Genomic DNA, 27,408 nt, shown 5'->3' with positions numbered 1-27,408 from the left:
AAGAGAAGAGAAGAGAAGAGAAGAGAAGAGAAGAGAAGAGAAGAGAAGAGAAGAGAAGAGAAGAGAAGAGAAGAGAAGAGAAGAGAAGAGAAGGAAAGAGAAGAGAAGAGAAGGGAAGAGAGGAGAGGAGGGGAGGGGAGAGGAGAGGAGGGGAGGGGAGATAAGAGAGCCCAGGACAGAGTCTTAAAGGACATCCATGGTGAGGGAGATAGACATGGATTAGATGATGAAATAGAAAAGGACACTGAAAAGGACTGATCAAACAGGTAGGAGGAGAACAAAAAGAGAGCTGCGTCACAACAGCACAAGGAGAGGAGCATTTTCAGGAGAAAGAGAGTGGCCACATTTTAAAAGCTGTAGAGAGGCACCAAAAGAAAAGGGTTGAGAAAAGGCCACAAGATTTAGCAATCAAGGTATCATTGGAAATCCTGGAGAGAGACATTTGAGTCAAGTAGTGGGATTATAAGGGCTTGATGAGTGACTAAGGAAGTGGAAAAAAATGATTAAAGAACTTTGGCAGTCAGGCAATAAATATTTATTAAGGGCTTACTATGTTCCAGGCACTATGCTAAGGGCCGGGGACACGAATATAAGCAAAAAGAAAGACAGTCCTTGCCCCCAAGCAACTGGGAGAGGGTGTTGGAGGGAGGAGAGAAGAGAAGGCACCTGTGAGGGACGTAGTGGCGAATTCTGGAGAGTCAGAAGCAAACCCAGGAGAGGAATGAAGGTTGTGAAAAGGAAAAGAGATATAAGAGGATGGCCAAGGAAGTAGCAAGCTGAAAGGTTTTTTGTTTGTTTGTTTGTTTGTTTTTGTTTTGCTTTAAGGATGGGGGAAACCTGGGCATGTTTGCTGGAATCAGGGAAGGAGTCGGGAGATAAGGAGAGAATAAAGGTGAAGGAGAAAGGACATTTGGATTCGATTGTGAGTTTATACAAATTCAAAATTTATTAAGCACTTACTATGTGCAAAACATAATATGAAATGGTCCTTGAATTGAGAGCTACAACACAAAGTAACAATAATACAGAATAACTGGTAAGTATATGAGAGAGAAACAACACAGTACATGTGTTCTGAGGGGGCAAAGGTCATCTCCTACTCTGCAGAGCACTCTTAAGGGCTTTATGGACAAGATTGCATTAGAGCTAGACTTTAAAGGAAAAACAGTATCTTAACCTTAAGGGATGAAAGGCAGGGCATTCCAAGCATGGGGAATGTTAGGAACAAAGTAAGAGATTCAGCAGAGCCCAGGGTAAGATCAAAGTATGCTGACTGGTCCAGTTGTGCTGGTACATTGAGCCTAGAGAAGGGAGTAGAGGGAAGGATGGCTTGTAAGGCAGAATGGTACCAGACTGTGGAGTACCTGGCTATGGTGTTTGGACTTTTTTGATAAACAATAGAAGGTTAAAGTAAGCATAGGACTTCAAGGTTAGATATTCTTTAGCAATATGTCATAGCTAATGACTAAATGACCACACCAGTCATTTTCTAAAATAAGGAAATATAATGAGCAAATTAATTAATTAAGGTCCTGTTTATACTTATGTTGTCAAAGATAATCATGTTCTTGCCTCAAATAAGATTTTCTGCCTTCATTAAATTTACTTCCCAGGAATATGTGAAAATGTGTTTAAAATCCCATACATTCAAAGATTTTCAATCACTGACTGCCAGGATCCTACTACCCCTGGCACACTCATGATTAAGAGAATAACCAAAAGAAAGAAATCTAATGTGAAAAGGACTTGGGAAACCATGTCATCCCACCCATGTCTGAAATGGGACAGACACAAATACAATATTCCAGATGTGGCCTAAGACAGACCAAAATTATCATTTCCTCTGATACTGTGACTTTTTGAGTTGATTATGAGGGAAACAGTACAGTATGGTAGAAAGAGGAAAGAAGGAAACAAGCATTTATTGAATTCCTATGTGCCAGGCATTGTGTTAAGCACTTTACAAATATTATGTCATTTGATCCTCACAACAGGCCTGCAAGGTAGGTGCTATTATTATACTTGTTTTACAGTTGAGGAAACTGAGGCAGAAGGTTAAGTGACTTACGCAAGGTCACATAGCTAGTGTCAGAAGCTAAATTTGAACTCAGGTCTTCTTGCCCACAGGCCCAGCACTCTATTTAGCGGCCTCTAGAGCACCAGCATTCGATTAGAATCCAATTCTCTTTCAGTGCACCATGCTGTTTCCATCATAATTAATTCATAAAGTCACAACGGAACTCCCCAAAATGATTATCTTTAAGGATAATCATTCATGAGTTTTCTAATTCTTCTCCCTTTCTTTGCACATTACCCAGTGTCCTATCATCAAATGAGATAATGTATCACGAACACTGTCATCTTTCAAGTACTATATGGACATTAGTTAGGGTGGCTAGGTGGCTCCATAATGCACGGAGCACTGGGCTTAGAATCAGACTAATCTTCTGAGTTCAAATCTGGCCTCAGACACTTACTAGCTATGTGACCCTGGGCAAGTCACTTAACCCTGTTTGCCTCAGTTTCCTCATCTATAAAATCAGCTGGAGAAGGAAATGTCAAACCACTCCAATATCTTTGCCAAGAAAACCCCAAATGGGGTCATAAAGATTTGGACACAACTGAAAAGACCAAACAACAACAACAACAACAAAATGAACATTAGTTGATGTTATGATTCTACTGTTAGCAGTATATAACAGATGGATATGTAATGTCTTCAGTTCTCCGTTGCCACTTGGGAAAGTCTGAATCATTGAAATGCATAGATAATTTATGAATTCTATTTTAGTCAGTACCAAAAGGCAGATGCCACTAACTTTCCCATCAAATATTTGGGTTTTTTCAACCAGAATATCTGGAGGAAACCTGATACAGTAGAAGGAGAGCTAGTTTGGCAGTCAGAGGATCTGGGCTTAGATCCTATATTGATGTTTGCTATCTATGTGACCTTGGACAGATCACTTGACCTCTCTAGACATTAGTTTTCTCATCTGCAAATGGAGGGTTTGGATTAGATAGGCTATGAGGTTCTTTCTATTTCTAGCTCTGTGCTTCTAGGATGTAATTAGCACCAAAATTGTTTGATTTTGGTTTCATCTTTAACTTAACCCCTTCTCCACTGAAATGGGCAAACCAAGAACACTAGATTTGAAGCCAAAGAACCTAGCTCCAATCCCAGATTTGGTAGTTGGTGCTTTTGTGACCTTGGATAAGTCACTTCCCTCTCACAGGGTTGCAATTTCCTCATCTCTAAAATAAAGGGCTTTGATCTCTCTAAATGTTCTAAATCCTATAAATCTAGATGTCTACATGATCCCTGTATGGGATTATACATTTCTGAACCAATTAGCTGTCCTTTGTCAGGGCCTGAAAACAGGCAGAGTTGGTCTATCTGAAGGAAAAAAAAAACAAAAACTCATATAAGGAAATCAGAAGTTATCCAGTGCTTCAAGGCTTGGAAGGTACTTTACATACATTATCTCTTGTGATCTAATATCCTATTACAGCTTCATCAGTCATAAACAAACCTGAAACAGCCAATTGAGGAAACAAAAACAAAACTCTTCCGAATGCAGGGTGACAAGGGCAATTCTTTTTCATGTGGACTTTAGATATTCTTAATCTACTGTTCCTGGCTCAGCTCTCATCTCTAACACCTTTTTATTGAAGCACTGTTTTTCAGCTAACCTAGGAATTTCACTCCGTCATTCTTAATATTTCTGCTCTACTTTGGGCTGCCAGAGGTAATTTCCTTCTGGTTAGAGATGCAAATAGCTTTGGCCTTCCTCTGAGGGTCTACTAAGGCCTGCTCTCATTTCCCTTCCTGGGAATGGATTTTATGGAGGAAATAACACAAGGAGAAGAAAAAAAAAATCAGAGAAACCCTAGCCTAAAAGGTGCTGTTTTATGAAGGCTATAGAAATATAAAATATCTTCGGTGTTACCATATCCGGAATGCATCATCATCACAAGGATTAAATGAAATAATAATTGTAAAGCTGTTAGCACAGTGCCTGGCACATAGTAAGGACTATAGAAATGTTAGCTATTCTTATTATTACTATTATCATTATTATTAATGTGACAGAGTTTAATTATTTTAGGCAATGATATATAACCAGAATTCCCCCTCCCCCCCACAATGTGACCCCCTAGGCACATCTAGGTTTAATATAGGGTAACTTGGATAATTAATTTGCAAATCACTAATAGAATCCCCAACCAGTGCATTTTCGAGTCAGACCAGGTAGGAACCAAAATTATTAGCAAAGTATTTTGTTAAACTAGAAAAGCAATGTAATTCACAGAACAACAAACCAGTCCTTCCCCCACCCCCATTACTCAAAAATGGGTGTACTTCATACAAGTGCTGGTGGGAAAGTGACAACTTCATGAGTAACAACTCACTAGAGAGTGAGAAAGGCATTATTTCTACTTTTGCATAGACAGGGTGAGGAAAGAATCAGTTGTCCCTTAACTGCTCTCAGATAGGTCTCAGTTGCTTGGAGATGTGCCAGTCCCTCTGGGATAGAACCATTCACCTTGCTAGCTACAGAGTCATCAAGGATCTGCCAGAATTCTCATGTTTGGGAAGACCATTATAGATGCTGTCCTTTGCCTGGCCAAATGCCATTTTCCTAAGTCACACAGCAAGAGATTGCTCATCTCTCAGTTTCATTGGTGGCTGCTTATTCCATCTTCTTTTAAGTATCAAATAAAACCCCAACTCCTACAAGAAGACTTTCTCAAGCCCTCTTAATTTTATTACCCCCTTTCTGTTATTTATTTTTTATTTATCCTGTATCACTTGCTTTGTATACATTTGCTTGCTTGTTGTCTGCCTCATTAAATTGTAAGCTACTTGAGGGTAGAGACTTTTTGCCTCCTTATTATATCTCTAGCACATTTCTTGGAACACAGTAGGCATTTAATGAATGTTTTTTGGTTTGTTTTTTTTTAGGCAATTGGGGTTAAGTGACTTGCCCAAGGTCACAGGTATAGTAAGTGTCAAGTGTTTGGTCTGAGGCCAGATTTGAACTCAGGTCCTCCTGACTTCAGGGCCGGTGCTCTATCCACTGCACCACTTACCTGCCCCTTAATAAATGTTTATTGACTAATTGTATTGGTCAGTGCTAGCTATTCTCCATTTTTATATCTCTTTTCTCCTCTAAGTTCAAACTGTGAAATCCTTGCATTTCAGCACAAGTCCCATTAAATTCTGACATCTTGGGGTTTCCCCCTATGAATGGTAGCTCTTTCGTTTCAGGCATTATAGTACAGTCTAATTACAGGGTAGCTTTCTATTAAAGATAATAAGCTTTTTGTGCTGGTCACTCAAACTTTTTCATGAGTGTTTAAGTATATCTCATTCATTAATTCAACAGATATTAATTCAATGTCTATTATACTCATTAATTTACGGGAAAAAAGTCTTTCTTAAAATGATAGGACCTGAGTTTGAAGTCTAGATTTGCCATATACTACTTGGGACACCTTGAATAAGTCATCAACCTGGTTTGAGATGAGAGTGGGATGGGAGGCTGTTCATTTCAAGATGTTTATTGCAAGAACTTTATGGAAAACATGTCCCAATTTCTCCAATTTTTAAATGGGAGTTTGGACTGAACGCTCTCTAAGATCCCTTCCAACTTTGATTTCCTGTAAGTTTATGCAAGCAAAAACTATTTATAATTGCATAACAGTGTTATTATTGTTGTTATTAAGCAAGTAAACAAAACATTTGAGGCCAAAAACTCCACTTAGTGGCAAGCAGGGGTGTGCTGGAGCCAGCTTGAACATGAGAGCCGATTGCTAAATTTTCAGTGTGAGCATTTATACTTCAGAAATTTGCAAAAACTACAAATCACGGATTGATTTATTGTCTTATTGGTTGTTTAGGCTTAAGAAAGTAATGAATACAATGCTAATAATACAGATTGATCTTAAAAGTGTGCCATGTGTACATTGTTTTTGGATAGTTAGGCATTTACTGGCATACATTTAAGTGGTAGACAAAAGCAACCTGTACAGGTACCCCAGTATTGACCCAAAGATTCCATTACTTCCCCAAGAAGTTTGATAGTGTGAGACAAAAAGGCAAAAAAAAAAAAGGCAAGAGACATTCCTTGCCTCTAATGGAGTAAACAACATGCAAACAAATATATACAAAGCAAGAGATATACAGAATAAATAGGAAATAATTAACAGAGGAAAGACATCGGAATTTTGGAATCAAGAGGGGTCAGGAAAGCCTTCCTGTAAAAGATGGAATTTTAATTAGGACTTAAAGGATGATGGAGTAAGCAACCACCAGTGAAACTAAAAGACAAACAACCTCTTGCTGTGTGGCTTAGGAAGAGGACCTTTGGCTAGAATGAGGAAAGTATCTACAATGGCTTTCCCATACACAGGAATTCTGGCAGATCTTCTGTAGCTAGCAAATTAAATGACTGTTCTAAGTCAGGACCATGCAGACAAACTCCCTTAAAGAATTGATTGTGAGAAAGGAGTAGGATCAGATTATCCCAAAGAATAGTAGGGATAGGGTATAGGGAGAAGGGGTAAAAGATGTTAGGAGTGGGGCATTTGAGGCTATGATCCTCACCCCCCCCGATCCAGCTTTATCAGAGGATTGGAATTTTTGAGAACAGAATTCACAGAACTCTTAAGCAAGAAGAGCTATCATGGAGGCCTGGGAAAGCCTCAGAGGATAACTAAAGCATTTGCTCAGCAGCTAGAACAGAATATCCTGGGGCATCCCTTCAGTGACTGGTTTGCTCTTTCGCTTCTGCCATCATGGACAAATGAGTTGTAGTAGGGTACAGGTAGTATAAGTTCTATACCATTCACTTTATTTATATGGAGTAAGTATATTCATTCATTCATTTAGTCACTCATTTATTTAAAAATATTTATTAAATAATTGCTATGCATAAAGTACTTTTTAATCCAGTCTAAATCTCCTTCTTTCTTAGAAGCATTTTTATGCTGCCTTCCTATTGTCCAGATCCCCGCAAAATGACACCTCATCCAGGTCTACTCTACCCCAAGTGGGGCAGGCATCAAAAATCACCTCTTTACTCTTCTCCTCCCAGACTTAAAATTTTCCCTTTCCTCAGAGGCAGCATGATTTGCATGGTGAATAGAAAGCTGACCTTGAAACATGGGCAATCTGGATTCAAGTCTCACTTCTAAAACATAATGGCTGAATGACCTTGCTCAGGTAACTTAACCTGTCAGTACACTAGGCAACTCTCCAAGATCATAAGTTGCAGAAAAAAAGTGCCAAGGTGCACTAGTAGAGAGAGTTTTCTAACTAAGGGCTTGAAGAAATTGTGTTTAAATTGATTACTTTTCATCTAAAATAAGCTCTCTAAAAAATAAAATAAAATAAACTCTCTAAAGCTGCAGAAAAGGTAAGCATGTGGACCTTAGAGGCCCTTATATTGCCCCTAGATTTAAAACCAAGTAATTATTGTAACAGGGTGCTATTTTGCAGAGAAGATGCTGAATAGTATCACTAAATGAAGTTTCCTCACCTAGAAGTTCTCTATACCAATAAACTCACAGCACCAATCTCTATCTCTTACTCTCAGAGACGCCCCAAGGAAGTCAAAAATAAAAAGAAAGACTTCATACTTACCCAGTTATTCACAACAGCCTCTTTTGTGATAGAAAAAGAAAAGCCAAAAAACCTGGAGATATTTAAAATATATACTTTCTATAGAAAGAGGGAAGGAGGAAAGTTTGAGTTGTATACCCCTATGCCAGCCCTGGAAACTATTACCAATATTAGCTATTTTTGGAAGGCAAAGATTTTCAACCCAGGCAGGAAGAGTTAAAATGAAGACTGCCATCTGAAAGGCTATTCTCCCTACTCCCTTTCCTCGGTGCCTCCTACCACTACCTCCCTTACTACACTATATGACAAGACTTGGAAATACAGAAAAATGGACAAAGCATTTGAGTAGGAAGTCTCTGGATAGTCCCATGTGCTTCCAGCTCCATCATTGTTTCATTTAGAGTTTTGGACCCAAAGATGAGTCACTAGAGATGTGACTCATCTCAGAAGGCAGCTTGATATTTGCTCTTCAGGACTCACCATGGATGAAAAGTATTTCTGGTGGGAATCTCTAATAGTAAATTTCCATAAGACATGGTGCCATTTCCTTATGCCATCCTGAAGGCCTTCATTAAACTGAGTTGCAGATGTATCTGACTTCCAACTGTTCTGCATAGATAAGTTCTCCTTTCTACCCAAGGGACTTAGACAGCCTTTTACTGTCTTTTTATCATCAACTATTTGTTTTTTCAAATTTCCTCTTAATATCAATATTATATCTTACCTGTTATGGTCTGTTACCTGAAACAACATTTCTCATTTTCTTTTCTATTTGGAAAAGATTTCAAGGCAGCTAAGTGGTGCAGTGGATAGAGCACTGGCCCTGGAGTCAGGAGGACCTGAGTTCAAATCTGGCCTCAGATACTTGACACTAGCTGTGTGACCCTGGGCAGGTCACTTAACCCTGATTACCTTCACTGCACCACTAAAAAAAATTTAAAAAAATTTTTCCCTCCTACGTTCATGTGGCTTGACTACTACAAAAGTTAGTGAGTCAATGAATAACCACTTATTATGTGCCTGCTATGTGCCAGGCACTGTGCTAGGCCCTACAGATACAAAGAAAGAGAAAAGATAGTACCTGCTCTCAAGCAGTGTGCAATCTACTGGGGAAGACAACATGCAAACAACTATGTACAAACGAACTATGTGTAGGACAGATTGGAGATGAGCAATAAAGAGAAGTTAGTAGCATCCCCCTTAAGATGGATCAGGAAAGGCTTCTCATAGAAGATGGGATTTTGTCTGGGACTTGAAGGAGGCTAGTGAAGCAAATTTGTGACAGCGTGACTAATCAAAGGCCACCTTTCAAATGAACCTAATCCATCAAAAAATCTTTCGTGTGTGTGTGTGTATCAGTGTCCTGATGTGATAGACACTGTACAGATTGATTTAAATTAGATAAGGCATGATTTTTGGCCTTGAGAAATTTATTCACTAAGACAAGCCTAGTGCCACTCTTATACTTAGGCTGAGTGCTCAGGTATGATTTGAGAGATGAAGAGAAACTTTCCTCCTCCCCTAAAATATCTTTCCCACACGACTGTCACTGTATTTATCATTAGAGTCGTTTCTGTGGTTCTTCAAAAGTTCTGTATTCAAATGCATATAACCTGGGAGGGCAATACATTAACCATTATCAGTTATTAGAAATTACTTGTAGAGGGGCAGCTAGGTGGCACAGTGGATAGAGCACCGGCCCTGAAGTCAGGAAGACCTGAGTTCAAATCCGGCCTCAGACCAAACACTTGACACGTACTAGCTGTGTGTGACCCTGGGCAAGTTACTTAACCCCAATGCCTCACCAAAAAGGAAAAAAATAAGAAATTACTTGTAGAAATTAGTTATTAGAAACAGGTCCAACAGCAAGTTCTTAGCAAATTTAATGAAGGAAGTGACTGGGAATGAGATGGTTGGGGATGAGAGTGGGGTAGAGAAAGTTACTAAAAGGGAAGTTGGGCAGGTACCAAGGATAGACTCTGCCTGTTCAGAAGTTTTCTGTGGAACTCACTGATGTACACAGACAGATGTTAAAGGCAAACTAGAGAGAGCAGAATATTCATTCAAACTTTGGTGTAAAAAATGCAAGGAACAATTTGTGCTTGTCATACACACAGCTAATCCTTTGCCCATCTTTGTGTGTTTGTCACTGAAGTCAGCCAACTGCCCCTAATGACTGCCAACTCCTAAGGATTAAGACACCTCAGAGGAGTTCAACTGCTTCACTTGGTCTCTGGAAGGTAAACCAAGGCAGAACTGTCCATATTTCTACCTCCTAGGACCCCTTCTCCTTTAACTATCATCTTCTTTTCTCAGGAGCACTGTCATGCTGATGACTGCCCAAAATACTACTACTACTACTACTACTACTACTATTACACACACACACACACACACACACACACACACACACACACATCCCAGAAGCCTGCTCTACCCCAAAGTGCCCCAGGCTTACAAATCACCTCTTTTCTTTCCTCCCCCCCCCACAAAAATTCCTTGTTCCTTTCCTAGTGGGTATTAGGAAAGCAATCTGAGGATACCCCAGGAGAAATTAAGTTCCATGACCACTCTATTTTTTGTCTTTATAAGCTAAGATCTAGCACAATATCTGACACATAAAAGGCCTCAATAAATGTGTATTTAATTGAATTGATGCCTGAAACTCATCTTATGGGAGCTTGTTTATTAAGCCAAATGAATCTTGAGTTGGTAGAATTTCAGGCAATTGTAGGAAAGATAACTTTCGGCAGAGGGGTTTTGGAGGGAAAAGTGAGGAATGAATAAGTATATTTTATCTTCGAGGTTTAAGGGGATTTGCTTTACAGGGGGAGGGGATACAGAGTCTAGAACTGTGACTTCATTAATGTTAAGAACTCCCCAAAACACCAGTGTAGAAACTAATTGCAAACCAGCAATCCTCAAGCACTTACAGTCTTAGAATTTTTCAAATATGAGGAATTTAGAGGATCCAGGGAACATTTGTAGGAATTGTTGCAGAATGAAAAGAACAGGACTAAGAGAACCATATTCACATTGACTACAAAAGGCCCCACTAGATATTACGAAGGAGAGCTGGGCTGTGTGGACCTGTAGTAAGATCAGAGTAAGGGGATTGGTCAACAGGGCTGGCCTAAGGTAAAATACAACGTAGTTAAAGTTTGTCTTTGGGTTTTAGGATTATAGAATATTGGAACTGAAAGAGACGTCAGAGAGATCATCTAATCTTACCTCCTTCATTTTATAAATGAAGAAAATTAGGCCCAGAGAGGTTAAGTAATTTCCTCAAGAGCATACATTTATTCCCATTTCCCACGTAGCCCAATTATGATTATTCTTGACATGGCATCATAAAATTATCAAACTGAGGGAAGCTCAGAGATCATCTAGTCAATCTCTGCAGATGCAGAACCCCAGACCCAGATAAGGAGATAACTGGCCTGAAGTCACAGAGCTTGTTAGTGAAAAAGCCAGGAGGAGAACACAGGCTTCCGGCCTCTCAGGCCACTGCTATCATTAAATGTGTGTCAGACTAACTCTAAAGTTTGATTTGATTACAATGCAGAATTCTGTAAGTATTTGCTCAAGCTTCGTGGTTTGTTGCTCGCGTATCATGGTTGTCTGCTTACAACTTAAAACAATTAGAGGGAACATTGGTCAGAAATGAACATTGTCAATAAGGAAATATCTCTTGTATGAGTAAGGATTCAATCAGGTTGGTTCTCTGCAGGGCATGAAATTATAAAGCTGGAAAGGGGACTTGAAAGGTCATTTCAGGGCATTCCTCTGCCTCTGTGAGGAATCATATCTAAGCTATGCTCCATTGTGGGAGTCTTGTACTTTTTTCCATTTGCTTACCCTCTTGCTATACACTGAGCAAGGGGCATTCGTAATGTGTCCTAAGCTCATTTAGGAATCTATAGTAAGTGGAGCTCAGTTCTCATCATCAGACACAAACCCCATGGCATTAGAAAAGCTTGTGATCCACCTCAGTCTTCTAAATATTTTGTACATGAGGTGCCAACATCCACCAAGTCTATGAAGAGGCAGAAGGGCTTAAGTGGACCCAAGGTCAGGAGACACCTGGCTTCATATCCTAGCTCTGACACCTCCTAAGCTTTCTGATGCTCAGTCAATCAATCCATTGATCAACAAACAATGAAATAATCACCTGCTAGGGAGGCACAGTGGTTACAGAGTTTGACCCTAGGCTAGAATACCTAAGTTGGAAGCCTGCCTCAGATACTAGTGTAACCCTTAACTTATCTCAGCCTCAATTTCCTCCTCTGAAAAATGGGGATAGTAACAGCACCTACTTCACAGGGTTGTTATAAGACTCAAATGAGATAATATATTAAGTGTTTTTGCAAATCTTACAGGACAATTACAAACATTATCTGTTTTTATTTTTATTATTATTATTATCAGGTGCTAGATGCTGAGGATGCAAAGACAAAAATGAGAAAATCTCTGCTTGTCAAGGAACTGAACTAACCTCTCTGAGCCTCAGTTTGTTCTTCTATAAAATGGGTAAAAAAAAAAATACGTGCACTGCCAACCAGGGATGTTGTAAAGAAAGACTTTTACACGATAAGTTTGCAAATGTTAGCCCATGTTTAATCAAAAGTGTTTATGTATGCTAAGGGACAAATTGCACAGAGGAAGAAGGCAAAGTACTTACCTTTGCTGACTGAGCTCTATAAGTAATTGGAAGGATATACTTAAACCCTAGACATACAGAGTAGAAGAGGCCCTTAATGACCAGAGAAAAGGAACAAAGGGGTCAATGTGCAGGGGGGAAATGAGCTGGGAGAGGTTATTAGTGGAATTCTTCAATGAAATATCAGCAGTAGGAGCATTAGAGAAAAACAGTTGTGGCAGGAAAGGGTACCCAGGGCACTTGTACCAGCTGAATATGAGGGGGCTGCCTTCAGGGACAGTCTGACCTGAGCCAAGGGTAGAGCCTGGAGAACCAGATGGAAGGAATTGGCATCTTCAGCAACCAAGGTCACTTAGAAAGAGGGATCTGGCTTTTTTGGGGGAAGGAAGAAGGAGGAGTAACGTCTCCTAAGATAGTTAGGCAGAGGACTTGAGCTAGAAAGGGGTTGAGATTTGGAGGACTGGACCAAGGGATCAAGGATCCAAAAGTGATACATCTCCCAAGTGAGGTGAAGCTGGAATGTCTAACTACAAAGTATCCCTGTAATGTGTTTATCTATTATCTTAAGACTGGGGTAGCACCACCTAGAGATGAGCACAACTGTGAAAAGCATCCCATGGAGTGTGAATAATGTAGGAAGCCGAGGCTAGGAAAGAATGCAAAGGGACAGGATTGGAAAATGATGCCTCCCTTTTGGGAGCCTGTGCCTTTCTGAAGGGCAGCTACCTTGAGAGAGTCAAGCTGATTACATGCCTTGGGGGTTGGGATTGGGGTCAGGCAAGGACCCCCTCCAACCCTGACACTTCCTTAATATTAAAGGGACAGAAATACAATTAAATCCAGGCACCTGATAGGCAGGCAGGCAGGAGAATCCAAGAACAGGAAATAAAGATGCAGCTACCTGGGAATTCTACCAGCCCCTTCCATCTGGCTTGCATTGTCAAACTGCATCTCATCTGCTGATCCTCCACAGAAATTTTGCTGTGTGAACTTTGGCATGTCACTTAAATTCCCCAGGCCTCAGTTTTCTCATCTGTAAAATAAATGGGTTGCACTAGATGGCCTCTGAGGGCATTTCTCATTCTAATTCTATGATCTTATTATCCTGTTAAGAGTCCAGGGGAAAAAACCTTGCTAGGAAAATTCCCCAGCTGGGAGGGATGGGAATAAAGGAAATGAGAAAGGAATGAGCACTTATGAAGCACCAGGCACTGTGTTAGGTACTTTACAAATATTATCTCATTTGATCCTCACAACAACCCTGGGGATAGGTGCTATTATTATTCCCATTTTACAGGTGAAGGAATTGCAGCAGACAGAGGTTAAGTGACTTGCACAGGATCATATAGGTAGTAAATATCTGAGGCTGGATTTGAACTCGTGTCTTCTTGACTCTAGGCCCAGTGTCCTATCCTCTGTACCATCCTAGCTGAACTTCCGCACTTGAGCTTTGCCTATTGCTTTGGAGGGTGATTCAGGGAACTTAAAAGGTCATAATCTGAATAAGTATGTGCTAGGTATATGGACTGCAATGTCTTTTGATTTATTTTTTGTTGTTATTGTTTAGTCATTTTTAGTCATGTCTGACTCTTCACAACCCCTTAAGGGTTTTGTTTTGTTTTTTACAAAGATACTGGAATGGTTTGCCATTCCCTTCTCCAGGTCATTTTATATGAGGAAACTGAGGCAAACAGGAGTAAGTGACTTGTCCAGGGTCACACAGTTAGTGTCTGAGGCCAGATTTGAGTTCAGGTCTTCCTAACTCCAGGTCCAGGACTCTATCCACTGCTCCATTTAGCTGCCCTCATTTATTTTTACTATTCTCATTAAAGCCTATCTATAAGTATGTCCTTGTAATTGATCTCAAATTGATCTTAAAGGAAACACAGTGGCAAAGGGAAGGAGGGAAGAAGTAGTTTAATGAGGTCTGAGCCACTGATTGATCTGAAAGACAGAAATACTAACCCTCACTACTACACACAGGAGAAAGTCATACTATCTACAAACGGGAGGAGCCAAAAGGTGGGAGGGGGAGGTGTGATATGTGTAAAAGCTAGTTTCCCTGAGAGCCAGGAAGAGGCACAGGGAGTTTAGCAGTCAACCCAGATGGCACCATTGTGTTGAGTAGTGCACAGAACAGTTATGGAGGCGTCCCCTTGAACCCCCATGGTCCAACTGTACTAAAAGCTTGAAGTGAGCCAAATATCAATGAGCAGTCAACAGTTTCATTTGGGAGGAGGACCCATGAGCTTGGGCAGATTTGGGGAGATAGTGGAGGATGCAGGGCAATACCCTACACCCCTTTTAAGGGCAGCAAGATGGATCACTGGATAGAGTGCTGGGCCTGGAATCAGGATCTGAGTTCAAATACGGCTTCAGACACTTTACTAGCTGTGTCACTTTGGGCAAGTCACTTAACCTTTGTTTGCCTTAATCCACTGGAAAAGGAAATGGCAAACCATTCCATTTCTTTGCCAAGAAAACCCCATGGACAATGTTGGCATGCTATGGTCCACGGATCATGAAGAGTCGGATGTGACTTAACAACAATAATACCCCTTTTCATATGAAATCATCAGCAAAGCAGGGCAACACTTGATTTTGTTTTCTTCCATTTTTTTCCCTTTTGTTCTACAGTCTCCCATCCTGCTAGAATTCAGTGAGGTAAACAGTGTGAGAGATAAGCAAGGATGAGGCATATAAAGAAATCTGGAAAGATTTAATAGTAATTTAATAATAATCTGGAAAGATGAAATAAAGCAAAGAGGAAAAAGCATTATGAGAAGAACAGAGTACACACTACCAACAGTGAGGCTGCAGATGAAATCGGCTACCATGAACTTGTAGTGGAGATTACAGAATCACAGAGTCCGAGTTCCAAAGCATGACAGAGGCCATCCAAGTGCACCACTGAACAAAATCCCACTACAACATGCCTAATGAGTGGCCATCTAGTCTTTGCTAGCATTCCTTGAGTGAGGAAGAACACGCTACATTTTGAGGCACCCTAGTCCACTTTTGACTAGCATAATTGAGGGGAAATCCTAATTTGCCCAACTGAGACACCTCCTCTGGTACCTCTCATGCACTCTGGCCCCTTGGTGATGGACATTTGCTCTTCTGGGACCTGATTGGTTCCCAGTGACGGGGGGGTGGGGGTGGAATGGGGGTTGCTTGTCTTGAAAATGATGGTTGACTAAGTGTTAAGAGAAGTCCCTTATTCCAGACCCAGACTTACAGACCCTACTGTGGTCTGTAAGAAGATCGAGGGTAAATAACCACCTTTTGGGGAACTCTCCTAAAGTGTTTTCTCTAAATTTCCAGTGGAAGTGGGGAGGAGAGAAGTAGAGATTTCTCTCCCCTCCTCACTTTCAATGGTGTCTTGCCTGAGAAGCAATAGCAACGCAGATCAATCTGTGCTGGCTCAGGCAAGTGCTTGACTGCTTCTTTTATTAAAATACATTTTATTGATATATTTTGTTTTTATATTGCCTAGATTTCCTTGTGTATCCTTCCTTTCCCCTTTCAGAGAGCTATGCTTTCTAATAAAGAATTTTTTAGAATAAAAGAAAAAATGGAAGAAGAAAAAACTCAGCAGAACATGTCAATACATCTAAAATTCTGGTGCTGTATGCTATGTTCCACAACCATGGACCTTCACCTCAGCAAAGGAATGGTAGAAGGTGTCCTCTCATATCTTTCCTTTGTGACCAAGCTTGTTCTTTATAATTTTACAATACTAACTTTAAACAAATGTTTTTGCATTGCTCTTTCTATTTATTTTGTTGTAGGCATTCTATATACCGTTTCTTTGACTCTACTTCACTTTGAATCAGATCATATAAGTCTTTCCATACTTCTTGTCATTCATTGTATTCCATGTTTCTTATAATACAGTAATATTCCATTACATTTGTAATTCACACACAATTCACTTAGTCATTCCCCTACTTTTTTTCCAATTCTTCACCACCAGCAAAAAAAAAGTGACACTATAATTATTTTGGTATATATCAAACCCTTCTTCCTTTCCTTCCCAAAACATACTCTTCAATCCAATGACGCTGCCTTGAGACTGTTCCATGAACAAGACATTCCATCACTCAGTTTGGGGCATTTTCTTTGGCTGCCCCACCATGCCTGGAATGCTCTCTCTCTTCTGCTCCAACTACTGAACTCCCTGGCTTCTTTTAAGTCCCAACTAAAATCCCATCTTCTACAGAAAACCTTCCCCAGCTCCTCTTAATTCTATCATCCCTCTTTTAATTATTTCCTAATCATAAATTTAACTTGCTTTGTATATAAGTTCTTGCATGTTGTCTCTCCCATTAGATTGTAAGCTTCTTAAGGGCAGGGACTGTCTTTTGCTTCTTTTTGTATCCCCAGTGCTTACCACAGTGCCTGGCACATACTAGGCATTTAATAAATGTTAATTGATTGTCAGTAATTGATTGTCCTGGGGGTTTGGGCCTAGAAGTGGACTCTCTGGGTCAAAGTGTATGTAATAGCCATTTTATATGCATAATACCAATCTAAGTTCCAGAATGGTCTGGCTCCTTCTCCTGTCTATTTCCTTCCTTGAGCATAGGTCAGTGACTTGCGATCCTGAGAAATGGACATTTTCAGACTTGGCAGCTATGTCACATGTTTGAGAGTTCCTGGGTTCCTGAGTCAGATACCAGCTGCCCAGTGGGAAGTTTCTGCCATGCCACTGTTTCCTGGGGAAGAAAAGCACCTCAGCCAGGAGGCTTTTGCAATTCAAGAACTAAAGAAAGTCACATCCAGCTAGGTCAGTGACATGGACTTTCCGAGCTGTTCTTCAAAGTTGTTTTTACCTTTGGTGGAGAAGGCGGGGTATAATGAGTGTAATGGGCTTTTGGAGATGTTTTATGTTTCTGTATTTCGAAAGATATGTCTATGAAGCTTTTGCCTTAAGCACTTTCTATGGTGGAGGAAATAAACTGGTATCTTGTACTTGATATCCAGATTATACATTGAGTACCCAAATAAGACCATGCTTTCTAACATCCTCAACTTGGCATGGAGACCTCCAGTGATGGAGATATTCCTGAAACAACTCATTACACTTTTCATCAGCTCTAAATCTTGGGGAAACTTTTCCTTCAATCAAGCCAAAATCTGACTCTGCAACTTTTAAAAATTTTGTTCATGGAAGTAAAAAAATAAAAATTCATCTGCTGTTCTCCTTTTACCAGAGAATGACCACTCTATCCAATATCCAGATAGTTAAGGTCTCCCAACACTCCTATAACATGTCTCAAGTTTGACAAGTTTGTGACCATCTGCTTCCTAGTTCTGCTTAGATAGCCTCTCCTATGTTCCTGGTTCTCACCTGAATGCTCTCTACCCTAACTGTAACCAGTTATGGGCCCTCCTCATGAGTATATCTTCTTCATATATGATGCTGCCCTTTCCATTGTTCTTCTTTGTTCTACTCCTTTAACAAAAGCCATAGTCTTCTATTGCCAAATTCCCATCATGAGTCATATTTTTCCAAGTTTCAGTGTGGTCAAATTCACCTACTTCAGTTCATAACTCTGGTTTACTTTGTGTATTACTCCGTGATTTGCTCACTTACACCCTGCTCATTTCTTTACAAATATACAATAGATATTATATCACAGTGGATAGAGAGCTAGGCCTGAAGTCAGGAAGACTCGTCTTCATTAGTTCAAATGCAGCCTCAAACACTTACTAGCTGTCTGACCTTGGGCAAGTCATTTAAACCTGTTTGCTTCAGTTTTCTCATCTGTAAAATGAGCTGGAGAAGGAAATGGCAAAACCACTCCAGTATCTTTTCCAAGAAAACCCAAAACAGGTCACAAAGATTTGGACCCAACTGAAATGACAGAACAACAACACCACCTCATAACTCACTGAAAAATTGGTATTATAGGTCACACTCTCCCTTTCCTTCCCAATTCCATACTTCAAATTACTTCAGAATCAATGTCTATCCTCTTATTCTTTGCTCCAGATGTCCAAGGCACCCTCTGTACTTGTACCCTTGCTCCCAACCCCTCCCATCCCCTTTGTGAAATTCTGCTTTTGAGCAACACTTCCCCTTGCTCATGTTCAACTTGTCTCTTTGGAGAGCCCTTTGGCTTATCACCCACTGCCTTCAAACATGCTCTAATTTCCCCTTTCCTTAAAAAACTCTCACTTGACCCAACCATTCTCTCAAGTTAACACCCTATATCTCTCTTCCTTTTCACAGCCAAACTCCAAGAAAAAGCTATCTACACTCCTTGTTTCTACTTTCTCACCTCCCACTCAACCCCTTGCAATCTGGCTTCTGTCTCCACTGCTGGACTAAAACTGCTCTTTTCAAGGTTATCAATAATCTCTTCATAACGTCTTTTATTTCCAACCTCTTCCCTCATGCACATGACCACCACCCTAATTGGTGTCCTTAGCACAGGCTTATTTTAATAGTCCTCTAATCATTCTCCTTATAGCAAGTCCCTCCTCTCTTCACTCCATCTTCCACATGGCTACCTAACGGGTATGCCTAAGGTGTGAGGATGTTACTCTCCTCAAGAAACTCCCCAAACTTTCTTTTACATCTTTTTGGCATTTAAAGCCTTTCAGCATCTGACTCCAGCCTATCTTTCCAGACTGATTACATATAACCCACCTATCTCCAATTCTATATACCCTATGCTTCAGCCAAACTGAATTATTTATTGTTTTACACATACAAACATTCTCTTCACTGTCTCCCTAGCTTTCTACTGACTATCTCTCATGCCTGGCATGACCTCTGTTCTCACCTCTGCCTCTTGGAATCCCTTTGGGGCTCAGTTATAGAGCCACTTTACTCATTAAGCCTTTTCTGGGAGGACTTATTAGTGCTCCACTCCAAAAATGCATTTATTTTATACAGATCCTATATTTCTTTATCTATAAGGATGTCATATTTCCTCAGTAGAATGCCAGCTACTTGAGAGTTGGAAACATCCCACCTGGTATTTGTATCCCCAGTACCTGGCTTAGTATCTGGACAAATGTAGGGACTGAATAAATGTTTGATGATAGATTGATTGAGCCACAAATCCACACAGCCCTAGACGATGACTGCTCTGTAGAGATAGGGAGAGCTGAAGGATAGGAGGTCACTGATCTTTGGTAACCATGAAGAGCAAGGCTCTTACTCTGCCCAAGAAGCCTCCAGGAATTGTGCTATCAATACCAACTGCTGCTTAAACCATCTTTGGGTTTTTGGGTTATGTGACGTATAAAAAGTGCAAGAGACATAATTTCTGGGGAATTAATCATTTTATTAATTATGATTAGCAAGTAATTAATAAAAAGACTGGTCATTTGGCTGTCTCTCATCAACCAAAGATGGATCATGGCAGCCAATTGATGTTTATATGCCTTTGGAAGAGTGGGTGTTTCTAACAGATGGCAATCAAGTCTGATTGGCTAACAATTAATGAGAAGAATGAATATTATAATGAGAGACAGCTATTCTAATGTGAGGCTGGGGGAATGTGACTTTGATAATGTCACTTTTACTCCCAGACCACCCCCAGCCCTCGGCAATCTAGACAAAGGATCTACCCCCACCGGTAAACCTGAGTGGAACACAATGGGCTTCCCAACTTGGATGGGGGCTGAACAAGATTGAGGAAAAAGTTAAATCCAATCTAATAATTGGCAATGTCCTTAGATCCCAATCTGACCTAGTAGAGAATGAGGAAATAGGAAGGGTAAAAATCCTGGATCTCCCCAATAGTAAATGATTATTAATATAAGAGAGAAGTAATCATTTCTCTCAGTTAAAATATAGTTTTCAGAAGTTAAAATGCAAACATGAACCCATCAGTATCCACTAATAGTTTTTCAATAACCAACTAGAATCATCTACTATAGACTAGGCAGAGAATAAAAAGAAATATAAGAGCACAGGGACCATAGGATTTTAGAGGTGGAAGGAACTGTAAAAATCAGAAAGGAACAACCCTTCATTTTTATAGATATGGACCCTATGCTCACTGAAGTAAAAAATTACTTTCCCAAGGTCACACAACCAGAAGTGGCAAAACTGGTACTAAACCCTATGACCTCCTGACTCAGTGTTTTTTTCCCCCATGACACTGCCACAGTCCCTGCCCTCAAGAATCTAAACTTCAAGTTCAGCAGACAAGATATGTATAAAAATATAGCTAACCATACCAAACAGGACATATGTCCCTGTCCCTGATGGTATTTTTGTCCAAAATTCAATCAATCAGCTAGTATGTATTAAATTACTATGTGCCAGGCACTATACAAGGTAAAACTGCAAAGAAGGAGAGACCCCTTATAGACTGATGTGTTCAAAAAGGGCTTCATGAAGCTGGAGTTTGAATAAGGATCCATTTGGATAGGCACATAACAAACACAAAAGCATGTCTCAGCTAATGGGAAAGAAAATAGCATGAGCAAAGGCTTAGGGATGGAAAAAAGCAAGACTTGGGGGTGGGGGAAAGAATGAAAAATCCACTAATTCACCAGCACATATTACTTTATTTCATTAGCACAAAGTAGAATCATGAAAAAATGGGATTTGGGACAGGTATATTTTATTGAGTGGATAGTCAAAGAGAATGAATGGTTGTGTCCAAGAATGGACAAGGATGGGCACCATGGGGAGATGGTCTTGGCCAGCCAAGGGAGCACATGAAGGCCTGGACTTCTGAAGCTAGGTGTTAAGGACAAGAGCTTTAAAAGGAAGGAAGAAGTTGATAATAGAGAAAGGGAAAGAAAAGAACTCTCTTCCCAGTTTTGGTGCAAGGCAAATCTTAGGACAGAGACTAAAATAATATGAAGACTAAGAACCTAGAAGCCTCCCTAAAGGAATTCCCCCACCCTTCTCTCCTTCCTCATCTACTTTCATTAGAAGCTTGGCTGGGCTGACATTCACCAGATGGAGGAGGAGACAGACTCCCAGGCAGTAACAACACAAGCAGCCTATTTAATTAGCCTCATTACAAATCGCTTCTCTTCTTTCCGCTCCTGGGGTGATCACAAACTGTGAGAGATAGATCACAACTCTTCCATCTCCAACGCCCACCAGTTAGCGTATGTGACGGCATGGTGGAAGGACCTCTTCTGCTGAACAGGAACCTCCCCTCCTCCTGCCCATCTATCCTCCACCAATTTCCAGGCAGGGCCACACCCAAGCCATCCCAGAAAGACTATGACCCATTTTTTTTTTTAATTTAACTGGTGACAGAGATTCCAGGAACTCCCTTGTCAATGCAATACAGTGTCTGTACTGTCAGAAAGTTCTTCCAAATATCTAGTCTAAATCCTGTCCTTCTATAATATGACCCACAAAACACCTCTCATTCTGATCCCAGGGGAAAATGGAGGACAATTGCCCAACATTATCTATAGTAACCACATTGCCTTTCCTACAAAAAAAAAAAAAAAAAACTCTGAATAACTCAAGGTGTCCAAATCCGAACCAATGACTTACTTATTTCAAACAAAAATCAACTTCTTGAAGCACAGGAGAGCCAAGACAGTCTGTTAATGTTCATTTTCTAACATGTATTTGTTCATAGTTCTGAAGACACACACACATGGCCAAATTTCTCTGATTCCATCCTTGCTCCCATCTCATTGCATTGAAAGCAATGGGATGAAAGCTTCATCCCATTGCCCTCAAAGGGGATGGTGGTAGCAGTGAATAGGATCATGTTGCTTCCACATTGCCCAATTTCAGAAGTGTGCCATTTTCAATCTGCTTTTGAGATGAAGGGGCCAATTTTGCTAAAAACATTGGTGACTACAGGGAATCTTTTACCTTTCTCTTGAAAGAATTTGTGGAACTGTGTTTATGAGAAATAAAACAGTACGAGTGAATGCCAAACTGATGATTGTCTATAACGTCCCATCTTAGTCACTCACAAAGGTGAAGTAACTTGCCCATAGGTTTGAATCCCACTTCTGACCCTAACTACCTATGTTTCCTCATCTGTAAAATTCAATTCCACTAACATCTATTAAGTGCTAGCTAGGTACAAGGTGCTGTTCTAGGTGCTGGAAATATAGAGACAAAAACCAAGCAGCCTTTCCCTCAGGGAGCTTATCGTCTATATGGGGGACACAATGTACACAAGTAGATACAAAGTATGTGTGAAGTTCTACAAAGTAGTGGAGGGAGAGAAAAAGAGACAGAGACAGAGAGACACAGAGAAGAGACAGAGAGGGAATAGGACAGATCCCAATGGTACTTGAGCTATGCTGTGAAGTAAGCTAGGAATTTTGTAAGTCAGAGGCCAGGAGTGAGCGCATTCCAGATAAGAGGTCAATTTGTGTGAAGGCACCAGGGCAAACTATGAAAAGTTATCTAGAAAGGGATAAAGGAAACAAGCACTTACTAATTGCCTACTATGTGCTAGGCATTTAAAATATATATATATATATATATATATTTAATTTTCACAGCAATGCTGGGAGGCAGATGCTATTATTATCCTCATTTCACAGTTGAGAAAACTGAGGCACACAAAGGTTATATAACTTGCCCAGGGTCACACAGCTAGTAAATATATGAGGTCAAATTTGAGCTCAGGTCTTCCTGACTCCAGACCCAGCGCTCTACCCACTGCATCATCTAGCTATATAGGGAACAGCAAGAAGACAGGTTTGATTGGACCAAAGAATACAGGAAATGCCTCAGTTTCCTTCATCTATAAAATGGGAATAATAATATCTGGAGTAGCTACCTCACAGAGTTGTTGTGAGGATCAAGAGAGATAATATATACACAATGTTTTGCAAACCTTAAAGCACCATATAAATGTCATTTGTAATCTCAGTGATTAGTAATATATTGTATTATATGTTTATGTCATTTTATGATTTCAAAATATACATGTAGGTGTATCATCTCATTCCATCCTCACAACAACCTGGGAGGTAAAGTAAATATTATTATGTCCATCTTACAGGTAAGTGAATTCAACCTTAGAATGGTTAAATTATTAATCAAGTCACACAGTTAATTTGCCAGGTTAGATCTGACACCTGGTCCAATGCTCCAGATAGTCTTCCTTCATTCCTTTGTCTTGAAGGAATCTAGGGAAATTAAGAAGAAGCAGCACTGAGGAGGGAGAACATTGCAGGCCACCATTTGCTGTGTAGGAATGACTACTAGGGCAATATAGCTGGCTCTAGACTCTAGAGTGTATGGAGGGGAGCAAAATGTAAGACCATTGGAAATCTAAGAAGAGGGCCGATGATAAAGAGCTTTAACTGCCAAATAGAGCACTTTATATTTGGTAGTGGAGATAATAAAGAGCCACTGAAGTTTATGGAGTAGTGGGCCAACATGGTTAGACCAACACCTCAGAAGATTATTTTGGCAGCTATGTACAGGATGGATTGGAGTGGGAAGAGGTTTGAAGACCAATGAGAAGGCTACTGCAATAGTGCTGAGAGCTGTTGAGGGCCTGAACTAGGTTTGTGGATGTAGGAATGGAGAGGAAGGGGCATAGAGAGATATTATGAAGGCAAAAAGGACTAGAAGAGGAGACTAGAAGCAGGGAGACCAATGAACAAGTTATTGCAATGACCAAAGGGAAACGGAAAGAGTCAAACGATGTTTGGGTTGGATGCTAGGAGTCAGAGAAGTGGGCTTCCCAAGTCCATTTTATAACAGTAGGAAAGACTGAAATCTGCAGTAGATATGGTTTAATAAATACTTATTCCACCAAGCTGTTTTTTTTTTCCTTATATTCCCTATTCTTCCATTCAAAAAGAACCAAGGATTCATTTACCCAATACATCACCCCTCTGGCCTCCCAGAAAAAATACTTATGTGCTTAGAGTATTAAGTTTTTGAAAAAATAAATTTTATTGCTATGTTCTGTCTTTACATCACCTACATTTCCCAATGTACATCTTCTCCCTCTCCTTCCCAAAAAGACATCTCTTAAAACAAAGAATTTTTAAGAGAAAAAAAAACCCAGCTCAATAACACTGACACATCTATACTCTCTCACCTCTACAAAGAAGGAGGATGCTTTCTGAGAGCTTTCTGGTGGGGCCAAATGTGGTTATTATTTTAGTACTTAATTAAATGTAATAAATGCAGTGTTTGTGTGGGGAAGGGTGAGGAAGATAACAGTTTCTATTGTTAGAAGGTGGAGCCTTTCCAAAGCAATCAATCTTCAGTTATACAGCAATTCCAGGAACTTGATCTGCCTATCTGGGATGTTTCCTACTAGGACACAAATTAGAACTGCTTTTTGAACAAACCCACCATGAGAATTCACTTACAATCATCAAGCTTGACTCAGAGGCCTGATTATTTAATAAGAGCTCTAATTTCTAGAGTACATTAAGGTTTACAAAGTACTTTTCTCACAATGGTGTGAGGTAAACAGTGTAAATAGTGTTGTTCAGTCATTTCAGTCATGTCCGACTTTGTGACCCCATTTAAGGTTTTCTTTGAGGTTTACTGGAGTGGGTTTTCCATTTCTTCTCCAGCTCATTTTATGGATGAGGTAACTGAGGCAAATAGGATTAAGTGACCTACCCAGGGTCACACAGCTAGTGTCTGAGGTCAGATTTGAATTCAGGTCTTCTTGACTCTAGGCCCAACACTCATTCCACTGCTTCACTTAGCTGCCTCAGGGCAAGTATTACCATTCTTATTTTACAGGTGAAGATTCAGAATTTCAGAGAGATGGAGCATCTTGCTCGGGATTACAAATCAAGTATCAGTGGTAGACAGGCCTCCTGACTCCAGTTCCAGTGCTCTTCCCTTTCTAACATGTTGCGTCATGTTGCTGCACACAGTAGGGTTTTTTCACAGGTTATCCTTGAGTGTTTAAAAAAAGTTTTACTGAAGCTTTAAAAGACATTGCTATCAATTCCCAATAACCCATCTCAGTCAGTCAGTTTGTCAGTCAATAGGCATTTATTAGGAGCCTATGTGCCAGGCACTGCGTTAAGCACTGGGGACATAAAGAAAGGCAAAAAGATAGTCTCTGCTCTCAAGGAGCTCAGTATAATGGGGGTGACAACATGCAAACAACCAGGTACAAATAAGAGAAATGCAGGATAAATTGGAAATAACCATAGAGGGAAGACCTCGGGATTAAGAAGGATTAGGAAAAGTTTCTGGTAGAAGGTGGGATTTTAACTGGGATTTGAAGGAAGCCGGGGAGGCAGAGATGAAGAGGGACAGCATTCCAGGCCTGGGACAGGCAGGAAAAACACTCCCGAGTCTGGAGATGGAGTGTCTTATTCTAGGAACAGCGAGGAGGCCAGGGTCACTGACTGCAGAATATGTGAGGGTGAAGGAGGGATAGAGAAGGTGTCAGAAGACTAGAAAGGTGGGAGGGAGCTAGCTTGTGAAGGACTTTCTACTGCTTCTGCTTCCTCCATTCTGTCACTTTCGATAAATCTTCCCAAGTCTTTCTGAAGTCTTCACATTCATCATCTCTTACACATTATTTCCTCACATTCATAATCCACGATCCGTCCACTCATTTCCAGTGATGGGCACCCACTTTGTTTCCAGTTACTGCCAATTAAAGCGTCTAGTTAAGCTGATCAGGAGTTTGTGTGGCATGGTGGAAAGATTACTGAAGTAGGAATCAGAAGGCCAGAGTTTGAACTTAACCAGTAAGCATTTATTCAGGCAGCTAAGCAGGACAGTGAAGTGCTGACTGGAGTCAAGATGTCTTGAGTTCATATCCTGCCAAAGATATTTACTACAGTTGTACAGTTTCCTGATGTCATGGTCCTCTTCAAGAACAAAGGACAAACAATAAAAATAAAAAGTGTTATCCTGCCTGCATGTTGATACAGTATCACTTCCATTAAAACATGGCTTCCACTTTCAAAATGCCTCAGTAAAGAACAGTTTTAACAGTGCAAGTGGACTTTAAGAATGCCTTCCAAGCATTCCAAGTAATTCAACAACAGATAAGTCTTTCCAGTTATGTAATTTTGTTGTTCAGTTGTTTCAGTCCTGAGTCTTCATGACTCCATTTGGGGTTTTTGTGGCAAAGATACTGGAATGGTTGCCATTTCCTTCTCTAGCTCACTTTACAGATGAGTAAACTGAGGCAACTAGGGTTAAATGATTTGCCCAGGGTAAGATAGCTAGTAAGTGTCTAAGATCAAATTTGAACTCAGGTCTTCCTAATTCCAGGGCTGGCACTTTATTCACTGCACCACCTAGCTGCCATTATGTAATATAGAGGTGTGAAACAGTCTGTGGGCTTCCTGCAGTCCACAACACTCTCCAGTAAGGCCCAAACCAGATTAAAATGTGATTCCTGATTTCAATGTGTTGAAGTATTAATAAATATATATAAATATACATCTATGTAAATGTGTGGTTTTCTAATATGCAGTCAGCCCGCTAGGACCCTTATTTACAATTTAGTCTCCGGTTTCTGTTTAACACCACTGATGTAATACTTAGTTTTTTATTGTTCTTTCCTCCCCTACCCCACTATCTTGAAGTGTTATATGTATAGAGCATATGGTAATATCTCATGCCATGTTTGTCAGAACTCAAATGACAAAACTAAGATTTCAAGAATGCTTCTGAGGTTTAAAAATAAATTCACAAGGTCCCTTTGAATTTGTAATCTAAAGCTTATCTCTAATCTATTCTAAATTATCAGGCAGGAGCTATATACATTCAATTCTAAAAGGTTTTTCTTCCCCAATGGAGAGTTAATGATGATCTATTACTATGAGGGAAATGAAAACGATTTATGTACACAAAGAAGAGCAGAAAAGAAAGCCAAATCATCCCATAGATATAATTTGCTTCCTAAAGTTTAAAGGATAGAAGAAAAAACTTCCTAGCATCAAGAGTTATCAAAATGTAGAATGGATAATTTCAGGAGTTAATGAGTACCCTCTTAGTAGAGGTCAAATGGAGACTGGATGACCACCGACTGAGTATAATGTAGATAGAACTTCTTTTTAGGTATAGATTAGATGCAATTGCTCAGGGACCCTTTTCAACTCTGAGATTCTGTGGAAGTTTCTATATATTACCTTCACTTTAAATGGAATTTTCCTCCTAAATACTAATGCTTCATTTATTCTATCATTAGGATTCACCTAACTTGAA

Source organism: Vombatus ursinus, unplaced genomic scaffold (assembly GCF_900497805.2).
Source record: "Vombatus ursinus unplaced genomic scaffold, bare-nosed wombat genome assembly UNPS02014791.1, whole genome shotgun sequence".
In the NCBI taxonomy this organism is placed as follows: Eukaryota; Metazoa; Chordata; class Mammalia; order Diprotodontia; family Vombatidae; genus Vombatus; species Vombatus ursinus.
This window is presented reverse-complemented; position numbering follows the sequence as displayed.